Here is a 16,929-nt window from a genome sequence, read left to right on the forward strand (position 1 = left end):
TGAGGCATGCTGGTGAGGTCAGTCTTCTAAGGACCACAGATTTAGCCCAGGGACAGCGTGAGGCATCAGCCTTTAATTTCTGTAGACTTCAGGTGACATTCCATCTATTAGGCTATATTTCACAGGTATGCTTGCAAATGGGAACGTGAGAAATGTGTTCTTAAAATTTCATGTGGCTCATCTGACTTTGCCACATCAAATCAAAATGTCCTTCATCTCAGAGGTACCGCAGGTGGATTCTCCAGATTTCAGAGGAGGTACTAGAGAGTAATAATCTCATCAAAGATATTCCTGCCTTTTGTGTCCTAGGGTCTGTGACACACAGGCCCTTAGTTATTATGAGGCCTTTAAGTCTTCTGTGGGGAGTGTGTTCGGGGATGATGGAGAGAAACTTTATGTGTTTAATTCAGTTGTACTCGTTATTAAAGCTTACTCAATATATTTACAGTACAATATAAAACAAGGTGATGTCTGAATCAAACTATCTATTAAACAAATTGCAATATATTTTGGAACTTTATTCTAATTTTCCCATTGAAGTAATTACCTAAATTCATTTATAAACTTCATACACCACTACTTGTAGTTTTTAGTTCTGTAACATATGCGTACGTATATGAGTACAGTGTGCATTATTTGCTTTTAGGAAATTCAGTATAAGAAAATCTAAAGTTGGAAAACAGATAACCCTCAAGGTGATTATTTATATGATCAAATAATTGGTTACTTTCCAAAAGTCCCTTTCAATGATAAAAAACAAAATAGAATAAAAAACCAAATCAAATCCATAAATATAAATTAAGTACCTAATCTTATGAGCAAGACAGGAGGGAATGAATATACAAAGAAGACCAAGATTAATTTTGGGTCTTTAAGATTTTATAGGCTGGGTGTGGTGGCTCTCAGCCTGTAATCCCAGCACTTTGGGAGGCCAAGGAGGGTGGATCACCTGAGGTTGGGAGATCGAGACTATCCTGGCTAACACAGCGAAACCCCGTCTCTACTAAAAACGCAAAAAATTAGCCAGGTGTGGTGGCACATGCCTATAATCTCAGCTACTCAGGAGGCCGAGGCAGGAGAGTCGCTTGAACCCGGAAGGCAGAGGTTGTGGTGAGCCAAGATCACGCCATTGCACTCCAGCCTTGGCAACAAGAGCGAAACTCTTAAAAAAAAAACAAAAACAAAAACAAAAAAACTTTATATAGTTTAAGTGGCTTCAAAAGTGTCATTTACATATCATTAATCACATGACTGGTGCGTAGAGTTGTTTCTGTCCATTAGATTCCTTCCTCAGGGGAGCCACTTATCCCTGTTTCGGCCTGCATGATCTTATGTCTTTTTTTTTTTTTACATAAACCTATAAGTCTTTGAATGTTTTCCTACTTTCTGGTACGGAACAGGCTTACCTTGTACTTTCCCTCTCCTAGCCCTGAACCTATTCAGTTTCTCGAAGAAGCCCAGTGCAATGATATTTAGAAACCAAAATCAGGGCATCAGATGTATTCATTGCTACTGAGATATTATTGCTGCTTAGCCCCTTTAGTAGAGACAGTTAGAATACATATTTATCTAAATTGTGACTGAATCACACTGAATCCCCTGTTCCCAATTCAAAACCACGGGATTTTTCCTTTAATGGAAAGGCATTCTGCATTCTTTAACTCAAATCAGTGATCCCTAGTCAGGAGTGCTTCTTGTCTCATATTCAAGTTTGTAATCATTTATTTCTTATTTTGCCCCTAAAGTGACTCAGTAAGGGAAAACTGATGTGAAGGCTGATTAGCTTTTACTGTGATCCCTTTTTCTAAGGAGCTTTCAACAGTTTTCATTCATTTTGCCTGACTCAGAAGGTACAATCTCTCATTTCTTTTAGTACCTTAAAAAACAAACAAATAAAAACACCACTTTCCAAAATCCTATGTATTTCACATATGTCTAAGGTTTTGAGGACAACCCAACCTATACAGCTTTCTCCAAGGATTGTGGAGGAGAGGGAACAGAGCAGAGAGGGGGTGACTGCCTCGTGATCTTGTACAGTTCACTGCTTACTGTTTGAAGTGTTAAGACTAGGAGACTCATATTACTCATATTTCTGCTACCAGATAATTAAGATACAACATCTTAATTATCCTATCATCATGCAGTTCAATGGTGTGCTGTGTAAAATTTTGCTGAACTTAGTATTTTCACTGGTTCCAAAGGGCTGCACTATTTCATAAAAAAAGAACTGTGTTTCATAACAAAGCATGGCATAACTAACGTGACTGTAACAGTGACAAAAATGTGAATTTCCTCCTTCTCTTTCCTTTCTTTGAAGTCAAATGGGGAACCAAAATGGAATGTAAACGGAAGCCTTTTTTGTCTTTCTTCTACCAAGCTTTGTTTGAGGTTGCAAATTCAATACACAGCTAGCACTGAGGAGGGTGTAGCAAATTTTCCAGCAGCTGCAGCCCGGATTAACTGCATTGCTTTCTTCCTTTGCCAAATCCATTCGTAAAACAAAACTGAAACAGGTCCTGAAGCTTTGTCATCTTTGAAATTGAGGCCCAACACACGGTGCAGAAAGTGCCGGACTTCAGAAAATCTGGGTTTGGGACCAGTTTTTCTGCTTTAGTGCCAAGTGGCCTTGGGCAAAGTATTGGTTCTCTTTGAGCCTGTTTCCTTCCCTGTAAAGCAAAAATAAAAGTCACCGTCTTGCTTACCTCATAAGGGCGTTTGAGGCTCAAATTAAATGTGATAATGTCAAAGAGCTTTGCCAACTCTAAAGAACTATAAATATAAGGTGTTATTAGAAGCTGTTGAAAGTAAATAATGAGGCAGCTTAATTCAAGTAATTTCAAATGCCTCAGGGTAAAAAGAGCTGCGTGGGAGTGTTAGATATTTGCACTGCCCTGTGGTAATAAGAGAAGAGAGAGCGGGCTGAGGTGGGGAAGGTAGCATGACTCCTCTTCCCTGGTAAAGGTGGGCTGGGGTTGGGGAGGGAGATATTGAAGTTGGGGAAGGCAGGAGACGTCGTCACAGCAGTTTGTAGAATGGAATTATGATGATGAGATGGGGTTTAGCTAACAGGAGAGAGAAAGATGGTAGGAATAGTCAAATGTGCTCCAGAAATAGCAGAAGTAGAGCAAAAGATGTGGCTCAGAAATAGCAATAAAAACATAAGTAAATAAATCAGAAATCAAGGCCGATAAAGGTCAGAGGAGAAGGCTACACATATAGGGAGAGCCTGGGGGGAAAGGAATTTCCAGGCTTAGTGACAAAGGAGCCTGAAATGGGGATCCCAGGGTGTCAGCAGCTGATGTCCTGAGCCAGCGGTCTCCAGACACTCGTTCGCATTTATGAGTGCCTACTGTGTGCCAGGCACTAGAAAGAAGACTCTGTTTTCAAACAAAATCTTACAAGAGCAAGAATATGTAAAATAGAAAAATTTGACGCTGCACTGTTGAAGCAAGGCCTGGGGGACTCAGGGCCATTCAGCTTTCCTCTAGATCCCGTTGGTAGCTCCCAAAACATCTCTGCAGGGAGTGAGGCCTCTACTGAGAGACAGAGATAGTACCACTCATCCACATTAACTCCAGCGCCTAGCACATGATAAGCGTTAATATTTCCTGCATAAATAAGTGCATGTATGCATGAATGAATGCACAAAATAGAGAGTGAGTGGTCTGTAGGAAAGAATTTAGATAAATGGATGCAATGGATTCCATAACTGCATAGTGAGGCTATAACTTAGCAACCATGAATAGTTAATACATAAAGGTTTCTCAATCTTCAGACATGGAATGGTGGGTGGGTCACTGTGACTGGCTTGTCAGAGGCCGAGGGAGACACATCCGTGTGTGTCCAGCCATGGCAGCCAAAGTTAGAGAGCATAAGACAAGACAGTACAAGAGAAAGCTTCTAGTGACAATGTCTCGGTCACTTCATTGCAAAAACACAACCAGTCCAGTGCTCTGCTCCCGTGTGGTGGGGCAGGCTGTCTTCAGAATCACAGAACACAAGAAAGACAGCTGACATTTATCGTGTGCTACTTGCCAGGCACAGAAGCAGTCCTTTTATGTATGGTGGGTAGAATCATGGCCCTGTAGAGACGTCTATACCTCAATCTCTGTAGCCGATAAATATTCGATGTTACGCGGCAATGGAGAAACTAAGCTTGCTAACCAGCTGACCATGAGGTGGGGAGAGTGTCCTGGATTATCCAGGTGGGCCCCATGTCATCACAGCATCCTTGCAAGTGACGGTGGCAGGCAGGCGAGTCAGAGAAGGAGCTGTAAGGACAGGAGCACATGTTAGAGTGATGTGATGTGATGTGATTTGAGGACTTGACTGCTCACTGCTGTTTTTGAGATGGAAGAGGGCCACAGACCAAAGCAATGCAGGCAGCGTCTAGGAGCTAGAAAAGCAAGGAAATAGATTCCCCCCTAGAGCCTCCTGCTGATACCTTGATCTTAGCCCAGCAAAACCCAGTTCAGACTTCTGACCTCCAGAATTGTAAGATTAAATAATGTGTGTTGTTTTCAGCTACTACAGTTATGGTAATTATTTTTTACAGCAGCCATAGGAAATGAATACAGATGTTCTCACTCCACCTTCATGTGACAGGCCTAACAGTTGGGTACTTACTGTTGGCATTTTCCAGATGAGTAGAATGAGGCACAGAGAGGTTGGATCGCTTGACCTAGTGCTGCAGCAGGTGACCTGACTCCACAGCCCGCTCTGTTTATCACACTGTCCCCTGGAGTGGCTTTACTTCCTCCTCCCGACAAATGAGAAAATGAGGCCGGAGAGAATTGTCCTGACCTGCCCCAGGTCACATGCAAGTTTGAGGAGACAAAGCTCAAACTATGCCCCCAGGAGAATGGTGTAGACTAGTGCTTCACAAACCTGAAGTCTCATCAGAATGCAGGTTCCAATTTAGCAGGTCTGTCTGAGCTGGACTCTAGGACCCTGTGTTTGTGAACAGCTCACAACTGAGGTCCAGCCTCTGGGTCTGGAGCAGCAAGGCTGTAGTAGCAGCTCCTGTTCTCTGCTTTGGGGGTCTGAGAATCTAGGGTCATTAGAAGAGGCTTGGGCTTCCAGTGGGATGAGGATGATGGGGCACTGGGAGGGAGAGAGGATGCTTGGAGACGGGGAGACACAGGCACCGATGGCCACGCAACAATCCTGTGTGGAATGAAATTTAGGGTTTTATAGGGAAAGGCCAGGGCTAACCAGAACGATAATAACTCTTTGTGCTGCCGGAGAGAAAGATGTCACTCAAAAGTGATGATTATTTTTTCCATTTAAAAAGTCATCAAAAACACTCACATGTAATTCCAGTGGTTTGGGAGCCCAAGGCAGCAGGATCGCTTGAGCTCAGAAGTATAAGACCAGCCTGGGCAACATAGTGATACCTCATCTCTATTAAAAATTTAAAAAATTAGCTGGGCATGCGGGTGCATGCCTATAATCCCACCTACTCTAGAGGCTGAGGCAGGAGGATCATTTGAGCCTGGGGAGATGGAGGCTACAGTGAACTATGATTGTGCTACTGCGCTCCAGCCTGAGTGACAAAGTGAGACCGTAATTCAGAAAAAAGAAAGAAAGAAAGAAAGAAAGAAAGAAAGAAAGAAAGAAAAGAAAGAAAGAAAGAAAGAAAGAAAGAAAGAAAGAAAAGAAAATAAAGAAAGAAAAGAAAGAAAAAGAAAAAAGAAAAGTTATCCAAAGCTTGAAGCTTGCAGGCATGGGTCGGGCATGGTGAATAGCACAGACAGGTGGAGGACATTCTCTCTGCCGCAGAGCCTAAAATATCTATATGAGATTGTGGGAGAAAACCCAACAGTCTTCATTTCCTGCCATGTGTTTTATGTAATTCTTTTATTTTATTTTTTGTTTTTGAGAGAGAGAGAAAGAGGTAGTGTGCTTCTTCTTCTAGAAATGTCTCTAAAGTTTTGGCTGAATCAAAAGGCTAGGACCTCAGGCCCCTTCCTCTCCTCAGGCCCAACACTGCCCACTCCATAGACAGCAAACAGCCCCAGGAGGGTTGCTCCTCTATAACTGTGGTCATGGACCCCTGAGTCTTCATTTTAAAAGAATCCATGCACCCCTCTGTTTGTGTGTGGGGTGCCGGGAGATTCCCTAACCTACTTCACTGCAACTTAATAATTTCCAGTTGTCTATGGCTACTGCAGCTGCCTGCAGACTACGAGTGTTCTGGTTTCATTTTGAAACAACTCCCAGGCACGCAAGTAAGAAGTATCAACTTTCCTTTCACATATGTGAACTCAGAGAGGAAGCCAATGTTTGGCTGACTGGTTCCTAGGAGTACAAAGTGAAAACATTGCTTGTATTTATTTAAAATGGCCAAAAAATGAGAACGTTTTTTAAAAAATCATCATACTTGGCACTATTCTTTTAAATACAACGGCAGTTTTTATAGGGAATAATATGTAGATTGATAAATAGTTAGACAAATCCTCTTTTTCATTATTTCATTAGGTCAATATGGAAAATGCTCAGTAGGCCTTTTGAACATTTTAAAGGACTCCAAAGATGTTGGAGAAAGTGGAACATTCATTCTTACTTTTTTAGATAGATAATAATGTAGACACATAGAGAAATAGCCAGAAGGATACTCATCAAAATGTTAACAGTATTTGTCTCTGGATGACAGAATTTAGAGCAGGTTTTTTTTTCTTTTTTTTTTTCTTTTGTAAGACAGAGTCTTGCTCTGTCACCCAGGCTGGAGTGCAGTGGCGTGATCTCAGCTCACTGCAACGTTTGCCTCCTGGGTTCAAGCAATTCTCCCTGTTTCAGCCTCCCAAGTAGCTGGGATTACAGGTGCCCATAACCATACACAACTAATTTTTGTATTTTTAGTAGAGACAGGGTTTTACCATGTTGGCCAGGCTGGTCTTGAACTCCTGACCTCAGGTGATCTGCCCACCTTGGCCTCCCAAAGTACTGGAATTACAGGCATCAGCCACTACATCTGGCCTGTATTTCTTTTTTTCTTTAATATTTTTTTCCCACACTCACAGAAATTCAGAGGGCCGAGGCAGGAGGATCGCTTGATCCCAGGAATTGGAGGCCAGCCTGGGCAACATGGCAGAGCCCTGTGTCTACAAAAAGAGTACTAAAATTTGCCAGGCATGGTAGCATGCGCCTGTAGTCTCAGCCACTCAGAAGGCTGAGGTGGGAAGATCGCTTGAGCCTGGGAGGTCAAGGCTGCAGTGAGCTGTGATCATGGCACTTCACTCCAGCCTGGGTGACACAGTGAGACCCGGGGTCAAAAAAAAAAAAAAAAAAAGTGTATGTGTATTATGTTATATATACATATTTCAGTAGCTTTTGGGGTACAAGTGGTTTTTGGTTATATGGATAAATTATACAGAGGTGATTTCTGAGATTTAGTGCGCCCCATACTTGGCACAATTGACCTTCCATGATCCCTAATGTAGAGTTTGCAAACTGGACCTTTAAGGTACTTCTAAAATAAGTTTTCCACTAACCATCCCAGCTTAGGGGTTCACCTCTAAGGGTAGTGGTAATTCTTCAGGAAAATAATGAAATATGTTGATCAGTTGCCTGCTCAGTCAGCAAACATTGAGGAGCCTATAAAGTCCAAGGAAGGTGTTTTGCTGGGTTCTGAAGAAAAGCCTCTCTTTGCTTCCAGTCAGGGCCCAGGTGCCCAGTGTGACAGTTCTGCATGCTGAGCACTTAGGTGAGGAGGACTCTGGCCATCAGGGGAACTTGAGGCTATGGAGTTTTCAGTTATCTATCTAGAGTAGCAAAAAAACAAGCTTGAGGGTTACACGACCCTTGTTATCTGTGTGGTCTTGGTCAGGCCCAACACTTCCTGCTATTCTTCTCCACTATGGTCTTGTGTCATCATCTGCAAAATACGAATAAAAATACTTCCTCCCAGGAGTATTGTGAGGATTAGAGGAGACAATAAGAATGGCACAAAGTAGGCCTCTAAAAATGTTTCTTCCTCCAAGAGCCCGAAGCAAACAGGGGATTTTCAAGAATAATTTCTGTTTGGCTATGGGATATATTATGTTACCTTTCTGCCTTAAACTGATCCACCAGTTGATCTGCATTTTACTTGGTCTACCAGTAATACTAATTTTTATTTCTTTTGAACATACAACTGATGATAGGAGAGGCAGATCCAAAGGGCTCTTTGTGGTAGTCTGTTGTGGTTACAATTCACAGAATGCATACATACATGCCCATAAAGGAGAAATGGTTGTGTTTAGAAAAAATGGTCATACATAAATAAGTTGATTATCTTGGTGATGGGAAACTAAGATTCAATGTCAGAAGAGACCTTCTTTGATGACTACTAGTAGCTGTTGAGGATGAGAAAAGTTAAATGACTTTTCCTTTCTTTCTTGCCCTCTCCCATCACACACACATACACACTCACACCACATCCTTTGCCAGCAGGCAGGGAAAGCACTCTCAGGGTGATGCTGATATGAATGTTCCTTCCTTGTCCCCGACTCACCCTGCTCAAGTCACATAGCTAAGGTCAGCTTTGGGGAGCCAGGTGCCAGCCCTGTCCCTTCACTGTTCTCAAGCTCCTGGGATCCTCAGGACAGAGGTGTATAATGGTTTTCCATCGTAGTGAAGGGCCTGGGACATTGGCCTGTTTCCTACCTGAGCACCAACTAGAGGGAATGAAACTTACATGGCAGGGCCCTCACTTGCACCAGCCCTTTTAAGGCCCTAGAACTAGGTTCTTATGGTTGTATGATTTCTGTAAAATCTGTAAGAAATATTTGAACCACCATCAGTTAAGACCCTGTTCTCTTCCACCCATTTCTGATTTCCCCCCATTTCTTCCTCATTTGTCAGTGGCATGGTGTGTCCTTGCATTTCTAAGGAGTTGCACAGGAGATTCATTTAGTTTGGGTTTAGTGGGATGTGTCTGTGTGTGTTGAAGCCTCTTCCAGGTAGAGTTAAGCTGTTGCTGGGGATACTCCTATTGCTCACTGTGCTGACTCAGTGGGAGCCATGACAGGAAGGTACAGGAGACAGAGGCCATGTCATGACATAACCATGTCCTTAAGTATAAGGAGAGTGAAGGATAAACAAGGTTTGAAATGTTTGGAGCTGGAAGATAGTCTACGGAGCATACTTGCAATTATCAGTAAGCAGAAAATTCCGTTGTTAAAGAAGACTAGTCAAAATACAAGTTCTTTCCTGTCAGGAATACACTGGAAAACACAGCATAGATGATTTTAATATACTATATGTATTTTTCTTTCCTGTATTGATGAGAATCACATGCCACAACATCTATCTCTGAGTTTGTAGGCAAGTCTGAAGCAGTACTACAAAAGCAAGGTGTCTATAGCAGTTTATGAATGAAAAAAGCAAAAACTTGATAGAGGTGCTTCAAAATTTAGGATAGCAATCTTAAAAATGTACATGACTTTACCAGTAATCAGTTGCAAACCAGAGAGAAGCTTTTCTACACAACTGATTGGAGGACATAGAATTAAATCAACTAGAGGAAAGACTAGGTATTATTTTTTCTATTTTTCTCTATGGAAAATATGACAAAATTTGTCATATCGAGAAGTGATCAAAGGTTTTGCAGCCAAAAGGATATAGAAGAAAATATTATAGAGATGTGTCAGGCAGTAAATTAATAAAACATTTTGTCATTTGAGGGGTTTTGTAGGTTTCTGGTTCTTAGCAGCTTTTTAAAAATTATAATTTATTGCAATCTATTTTTTCATTCTAAATAAACATTCACTTTTGCAACTACGTTTGGATACCTTCTTTTGTATTGTTTTTCTTAGAGAGGGTCCCCCAAATAGTTTAGGTCTTAGGATCCATCCCTGGTGCTAATGTGTTATTGAAAGCATTTTCCAAGCTTACCAATGATTGTCAGGGATGAAGCACAGAGATGGAGACCAGCATGGTGAAACCCAGTCTCTACTAAAAATACAAAAATTAGCCGGGTATGGTGCTGCATGCCTATAGTCTCAGCTACTAAGGCGACTGAGGCAGGAGAATTGCTTGAACCTGGGAGATGTAGGTTGTAGTGAACTGAGATTGTGCCACTGCACTCCAGCCTGGGTGACAGAGCAAGACTCCATCTAAAAAAAAAAAAAAGAAAGAAAGAAAGAAACTGCTTCCTTGTTTGAGGATTAAATGACTTATGTTATACAAAAGGAATAGAGCAATGCCTAGCACACAGCAAGAACTGTAAATGTGTTTGCTGTTATCATTATTGCCTGCCTAAGCATGTGAGTCACCAAAAACTCAAAATTAAAACTTCAGTCTCCTTATGCAACTTGTCATTGCTCACTCAAAGACAAGCGGGGGCTGGCATCTCAGGAGTAGCTGAGTTATTCTAGGTCTTCCAACCCTCACCAGCTTTCGCATTTCAACGCCAATTTAGAAAGAGGAGGTACCTGCATCAGTGATAAGTGAAAAGGCTGATCCTGGCTTAGCAAACCATTCCATTTTAATGGTTTTCCAGAAGAATCAAGACTTCAGTTATACTAATCAAAGGGACTAGGGCTGCTTAGAAAGTAACCATTGCATTTTACTGTCCTCATTACTGGGCCTGGAACACTAACTCTATGTACCAGGGCAACCTCAGGTTCTTTTGTGATGACCTGACCCTACTTGCTTGGCTCTGCTCTATCAATTCAAAACCCACACTACCTGTGGTCCCAGCTCCCAACTTTCAAAAGCATGATGTCACCCATATCACTGCCAATCTCCCCGGGAAAAGACTCTAGTTTTCACAATCAGAATTTGAACTTCTATTGAATTCAGAGACTGACAAGCTCCCAAGAATATGGTATCCAGTCCAGAGTATTAAGTTGTAAAGAAATAATATTCCTCTTTAGAATGCCACCATCTAGCAAGTAGAAAGGGTATATTTATTTAGTGGGAAATTCTGGAAAAAAATAAAATAGTTTTTTTTTGAAAAGTTCTGAGGTTGTTTTTTTGTTGCTGTTGTTGTTTCTGAGATGGAGTCTCGCTCTGTCGCCCAGGCTGGAGTGCAGTGGGGCGATCTTGGCTCACTGCAACCTCTGCCTCCCGGGTTCAAGCTATTCTCCTGCCTCAGCTTCCCAAGTAGCTGGGATTACAGGCATGCGCCACCACTCCTGCCTAACTTTTTGTATTTTTAGTAGAGATGGGGTTTCACCGTGTTGGCCAGGATGGTCTCAATCTCCTGACCTTGTGATCCACCTGCTTTAGCCTCCCAAAGTACTGGGATTACAGGCGTGAGCCACCGCACCAGGCCGAGTTTTTTTTTGGAAAATTTTCCTAAAAGCGTCTCCTTACCTCTGCTTCTAATAGAGCTCTTTTATATTCTGGATTTGAAGTATGGTTGAAAGGTCTAGGCTTGATTGCCAAGAGAAATGCACAATCAAGTTAGGGTGCACAAAACATAGGTGTCTCAGAAATTATGGCTTGTTCTCAGTTCCTAACAGTGAGGTCTCAGAAAAGGGGAAAGTGAGTTAGTCTTTCTAAAAAGCATAGAGGAGAAGGTTGAAAGGGCTAGAAAGGTCAAGTTTCTTGGAAGCTTTGTGTGGGAATTCCATCACTTTTATCTTCAGAACCCAAGGCAATGATAGCAATGATGATGAAGATGATGATGATGGTGATAATGATGACCATGATGGTGCCCTGTACTTACAAAAAGGCTTTCATCTGTAGACTCAAAATGCAACACAACCACTAATTAATTCAAAAGGCCAGGTAGGCAAATATCATTATCTTCAATTTACAAGCCAGGAAGAAATTAAGCCTTTACCCAAGGTAATTTCAGAGTGAATATCACAAATGAAGAGTTCCTGCCTCTTCTCTGTCCACCTGTCACCTACAGGTAGCTACAGAAGGGCTTTCTTTTTATTTCTTCAGAAGTTGTTTTGGAGCCATTATGTGTGGATGACACTGTGGGACTACAAAAGATGATGACAAAAAGCAGCACATAATTAAATATCAAAATGGAAGGTAAAGGTAAAAAGAATTCTGGATGAAAGAGAGAGCTGTGGGTCTGAGAAGGCTTCAAGCAGTGGGAGCTTGAAGGGGGATTCAAAATTTGAATTCCTGGAGAACTATTCTGAGAGGCCCTGAGCATCCGTGTACTCGAGCTCGGAATGTTCTTGCTGGTTTTTCCAAGAATGCAAGGGCTTGACTGTTTTTCACTTGGACCCTTTCTCCAGTTATTTGCTGTGAATAACCTTGAGGGATGAGATAATATCTCCCTGCAACAAACAGCAGGTTTCCTTACCACCGGCTACGAAAGAGGTGGATTTCCCAAGCCTAGGTTCTTCTCCTGTAATACAACCTACTGCATGACAGCATTTATCTGAGCCCCATGTTGTCATCTGGGACTTGGAAGGAAGGAAAACAACTCAAACATAATGCTTATGCTGCTTTGTGACTGTGAGTAATAAGGCCTCTTGTCTCTGACCCAGGAGTCTCATGTCGTCTGACAACATCCATGATACAGTAACAGGCTAACGAATTAGCTTACAAGTAGGATGAAATGAAATCCCACAGCTGGCAGAAACAGCCTGAATTACGTTAGGTGCACCTGCTCTGTGGCACTTGTACCCCTCCTGTTATGACACTGAGCACCTTTTATTGTAATTGCTTATTTAATTCCTTTATTCCCCACCAGGCTGGAAGTTATGGGAAGAAAGGGCTATTGCATTTCCTTTGCCTAGAAAAGTACTTGGCATATAGTAGGTTTTTCTCAAATATTTATAGAAGGAGTGAATAAATGGATATAGTCTGTTTAGGAGTACATAATAAACCCATTCCCTAGGAGGAAAGGGTTTTAAAAGGTAGGCAGAGTAACTGCCTTCATGTGTCCTTGAACATTCCACCCTCTCCTCTGGGGCAGAGCAAGCTCCTTGCTGCACTGACCCCTCCCTTTACAGACTTCACGGAGGGCAGGGAGGAGGCAAAGTAAAATGACGCCGCCTCTACTACACAATGGTCTGGGGGGCCGCAGCATCTCTGCCTCATGATGATATGATGGAGTTTCCCTGCCCCGACCTGCTTGTTTCAGTGTATGGTCCTGGTGTGGATGTTCCTTCAATTTCCACATCTCATGGGCATTGATGGAAAGGAAATCAAGGCCATGCCTGCGGAGGTCCCCCTTGGTTTCCTGAGGTCCACAGGTGTGGATGAGAAACATCTGTCCAGGAAACCAGCCTGCCAGAATCCCCAGAGTGAAGACACTCGAGCAGAAGAGAGGACAGCTCCTCAGCATTACTCTAGCCTGTGATGAAATTTTCAGGGTTTGTGGAGCAATTAATTGCCTCATACACCTGCTGGGCCGAGGTTCTTCAGAATGAGGCAGGTCACGTCTACGAATTCTTAACCCTTTTGGAATCCAGGCGCTCACCACTTCTGGTGGGGATAACACATCTTCCTCTGAAGGAAGGAACCAGTTGTTCTTGTGGGGAGAAGAGGGCCGTGGGACTGATTTGACTGTTCTCCCAGAGAGCAGGTTCTCCATTTGCCTATTGGGAAAGAGAGGTGGACACAGGTCAAAGATATCATGTCCTCTCCTCTCACCTTTCCTTCTCCCTTCCCTTCCTCCTCCTAAGACACAAACGGAAATAGTATATTAGCTATGACCATGAATATTGTATTTACTAGTGATTTTTACTTACAAGACTGATACAAGAGGATGTAATATCCTTTTATTTCTTTCAAAGCCCTGCATGGGAGTTAACCTAAAGGAAGAAGCTGAGACACAAAATACAATTTTAAGGAGTTAACTTGAGTCACAGTGAGGACAGTGGCCTGGGAAACACTTCTAAGTTGTCTTGGAAGTGCTCCCTTATGTATTTGTTACAGGCAGGGTCTTTTTTTTTTTTTTTTTGGTTTGTTTTTTAAGACAGGGTCTCACGCCATCACCCAGGCTGGTGTGCCGTGGCACAATCATGGCTAACTGCAGCCTTGGCCTGCTGGCCTCAAGCAACCCTCCCATCTCAGCCTCCCAAGTAGCTGGGATTACAGGTACATGCCACCATGCCTGGCTAATTTTTAAATTTTTCATAGAGACAAGGTCTCCCTATATTGCCCAGGCTGGTCTTGAACTTCCAGGCTCAAGTGATCCTTTTGCCTCAGCCTCCCAAAATACTGGGATTATAGGCATGAGCCCGGACACCTGACCACAAGCAGATTTCTAAAGGCAAAAGGAAACAAGGATTAGTCTGATACAAAGTTGTTTGACAGGAATTCTCACAGGCTTACAGACATAGTATTGATACGTGATTGGCTATACCTTGTTGAGCTATAGGGTAAGAGTTATGGTATCTAGCATATGTCATTGTTAGGTTCATGTATGGCCACTTGGTGTCAGTCAGTCTTGAGCCCACATAGGAAGTGCCTTCAAGAGGTGATTACTTAGCTCAAGGCGGGGAGTGAGGCATAATTGCTGTCACATTTCAATGCCTCTTTGGGCCTGATAATTAAAAATGGCTCACATTCTTCAGGTAAAGTTTCTTTTCTTTCTCAATGATATTTTGTTTGTTTGTTTTTAACTCAACAAACGTGTATTGAGCCTGTCCAGGGCTAGTCTGGGCCAGTCCAGAGAGTGAGAATAGCAGAGTTGGTGGGTTAAGAACACAGGTTTCTAGTTCAACAGACCTTGACTCAATCCCATCCTGTCTTATTCGTGGTGGGACCTTTGCATCTCCATGGGAGGATACTGGGTGGAGGCCTCTGTATTCCTCCCCTGCCTGTCTCCAGGCTTAGCAGCAGCCACAGAGCCTGTTCTCTGGAAACGCTGCCTGCCGCACTTGTTCCTGATGCCGGGATCTCTTTACAGGAAGCATAAGCCTTTATTTTAGTTCAAATGAAACAAATACTCAAATGCCCTGGTGGCAGCAGTTAACACCCACAAGTTACAACTTGCCTGAAGACAATTTCTGCAGCCAGAAATAACTTGCAGACACTTAGCTGGGGGTAGGAGCTGAACACTACAGGGAGGAGACACAAGGTTGGAAAAGAGGAATTGAGAGCCTCAGAGTCAAAATTCATTACTTCATGCTTTTTCTTTCAACCTGATCTCCCTTTCCTTTCTTATTTGGAGAGCAAGTTTCAATTCTTGATACAGCTGAATTCACCTGGAAGTATGGGTAATTTGTCTCCGTACTTAACCTGCGCTTTAAGTGTAGAATTTTGGCCATTTATTTAAGGCCTGGCAGGAATTTACTAACTATAAGAAAATCATGTGACTTTCTTAGTGAAATGGCATCAGAAGATTTCCGGGGGCCAAAGAGCACCGTAACCAGGTGTAGCTGGAGTCAGGCCATTTTGTGTCAGCCAGTGCCAAAGTCCTTCCAGGTGGTGGCTGCTCTTTCTAAGGACTGTTTGAACTTGGAGCAGTCTGATCAAGCGGGGTTTTAGGGTTTCAGGAATGCTAGTGAGCCATGTCTTGCATGTTTAACCCAAAGCTTCCCTGGAGTTGGAGACTGCTCTACTTTCCATTCATCATACACTTTTTGGGCACTCGCTTGTTGGTGCTAGGCCCAGTGTTAGACTCTGGAAAGAAAGATAATTGTTTAGAAAAGGAAAAAAATGCTGTTTCTGCCCTGGAAAAATGTGCCTGACACAGAGGCCTTTTGTGTTTCTGTTCTGGTCAAATAGTAACTCTCTCCTTGAGGCCACAAATGCTGAAGCTTAGCATTAGCTGTGTGATAGCACAACAGGGTGACTATAGTCAATAATAATTTAATTGTACATTTAAAAATAACTAAAACAGTATAGTTGGATGGTTTGTAACACAAAGGATACATGCTTGAGGGGATGGATACCCTACTTTCCATGATGTGATTATTATGCATTACATGCTTGTACCCAAATATCTCATGTACCCTACAAATATATAGACCTACTATGTACCCACAAAAATTAAAAATTAAAAAAAAAAATTGTCACAAGACAGGAGAGATAAGTTAGCCTAAAAAGAGCTTGTTTTAAAAACAAAAAATCCTTTCTTTACAGTCGAATAATATTTTAGCAATGCTGCCCTCTGCAGAGCACAACTAGGATCACAACTCTAGGTGGTTAAACGAACTTCCCAACACTGGTTAATTTGAAGAGAACTGGAAGATTCAGCGGTCTTCTAGATTTTCTCACATCCTCCCACAAAAAAATTGTGAATAATCATGTGCCTTCTTGCATGTTTTTAAGTTGACATCTAAATTTGCCTCATCAGGTTAATAGTTGCAAAGGATGTTCTTTCCCACACATTTTCTGAGCTTTAAATAGTTGCAGATTGAGTGTATCCAGTTTAGTTTATGAAAAACACCATCTGTATCACCTGGTGGACAAAGCCAGCCCTCATTGTCAAACCAATCAGCTAACTTTGAATTGCTTTCTGACAGAAAAATAGTTTACTTGACTGTATTAATCACGCTGCTAATAAAGACTTATCTGAGACTGGGTAATTTATAAAGAAAAGGAGGTTTGATGGACTCACAGTTCCACGTGGCTGGAGAGGCCTTGTAATCATGGTGGAAGATGAAGGAAGAGCAATGGGACGTCTTACATGGCAGCAGACAAGAGAGAAACAGAGTCAAGCGAAAGGGGAAACTCCATATAAAACCATCATGTTGTGAGACTTATTCATTACCATGAGAACAGTATGTGGGAAACCGCCCCCCTGATTCAATGATCTCCCACTGGCACCCTCCCACAACACGTGGGAATTATGGAAGCTACAATTCAAGATGAGATTTGGGTGGAGACACAGCCAAACCATATCACTGACTGACTGAAATTCCACAGAACTGTGCTTTGGAGGACATGTTGCACTGCTGACTTCTAACACTGAGGCAGGTGACTAGATAGAGCTGGTGCAGGTGACCCAGTCATTGCCCCTTTAGGGGTGCCTTCTGAGAAAGCAAAAGGAGTTTTACTTTCATGAGACTCTCCTGTTTT

The 16,929-nt window shown here is 42.4% G+C and overlaps 1 protein-coding gene across 10 annotated transcripts in view; it reads left to right on the top strand.

Annotated features, from left to right (window-relative positions):
* The window catches only part of CYSLTR2 (cysteinyl leukotriene receptor 2), a 179,017-nt gene that overhangs the window by 31,184 nt on the left and 130,904 nt on the right, over window positions 1-16,929 (top strand). The window lies entirely within an intron of this gene.

Source organism: Chlorocebus sabaeus, chromosome 3, assembly GCF_047675955.1.
Source record: "Chlorocebus sabaeus isolate Y175 chromosome 3, mChlSab1.0.hap1, whole genome shotgun sequence".
Lineage (NCBI taxonomy): Eukaryota > Metazoa > Chordata > Mammalia > Primates > Cercopithecidae > Chlorocebus > Chlorocebus sabaeus.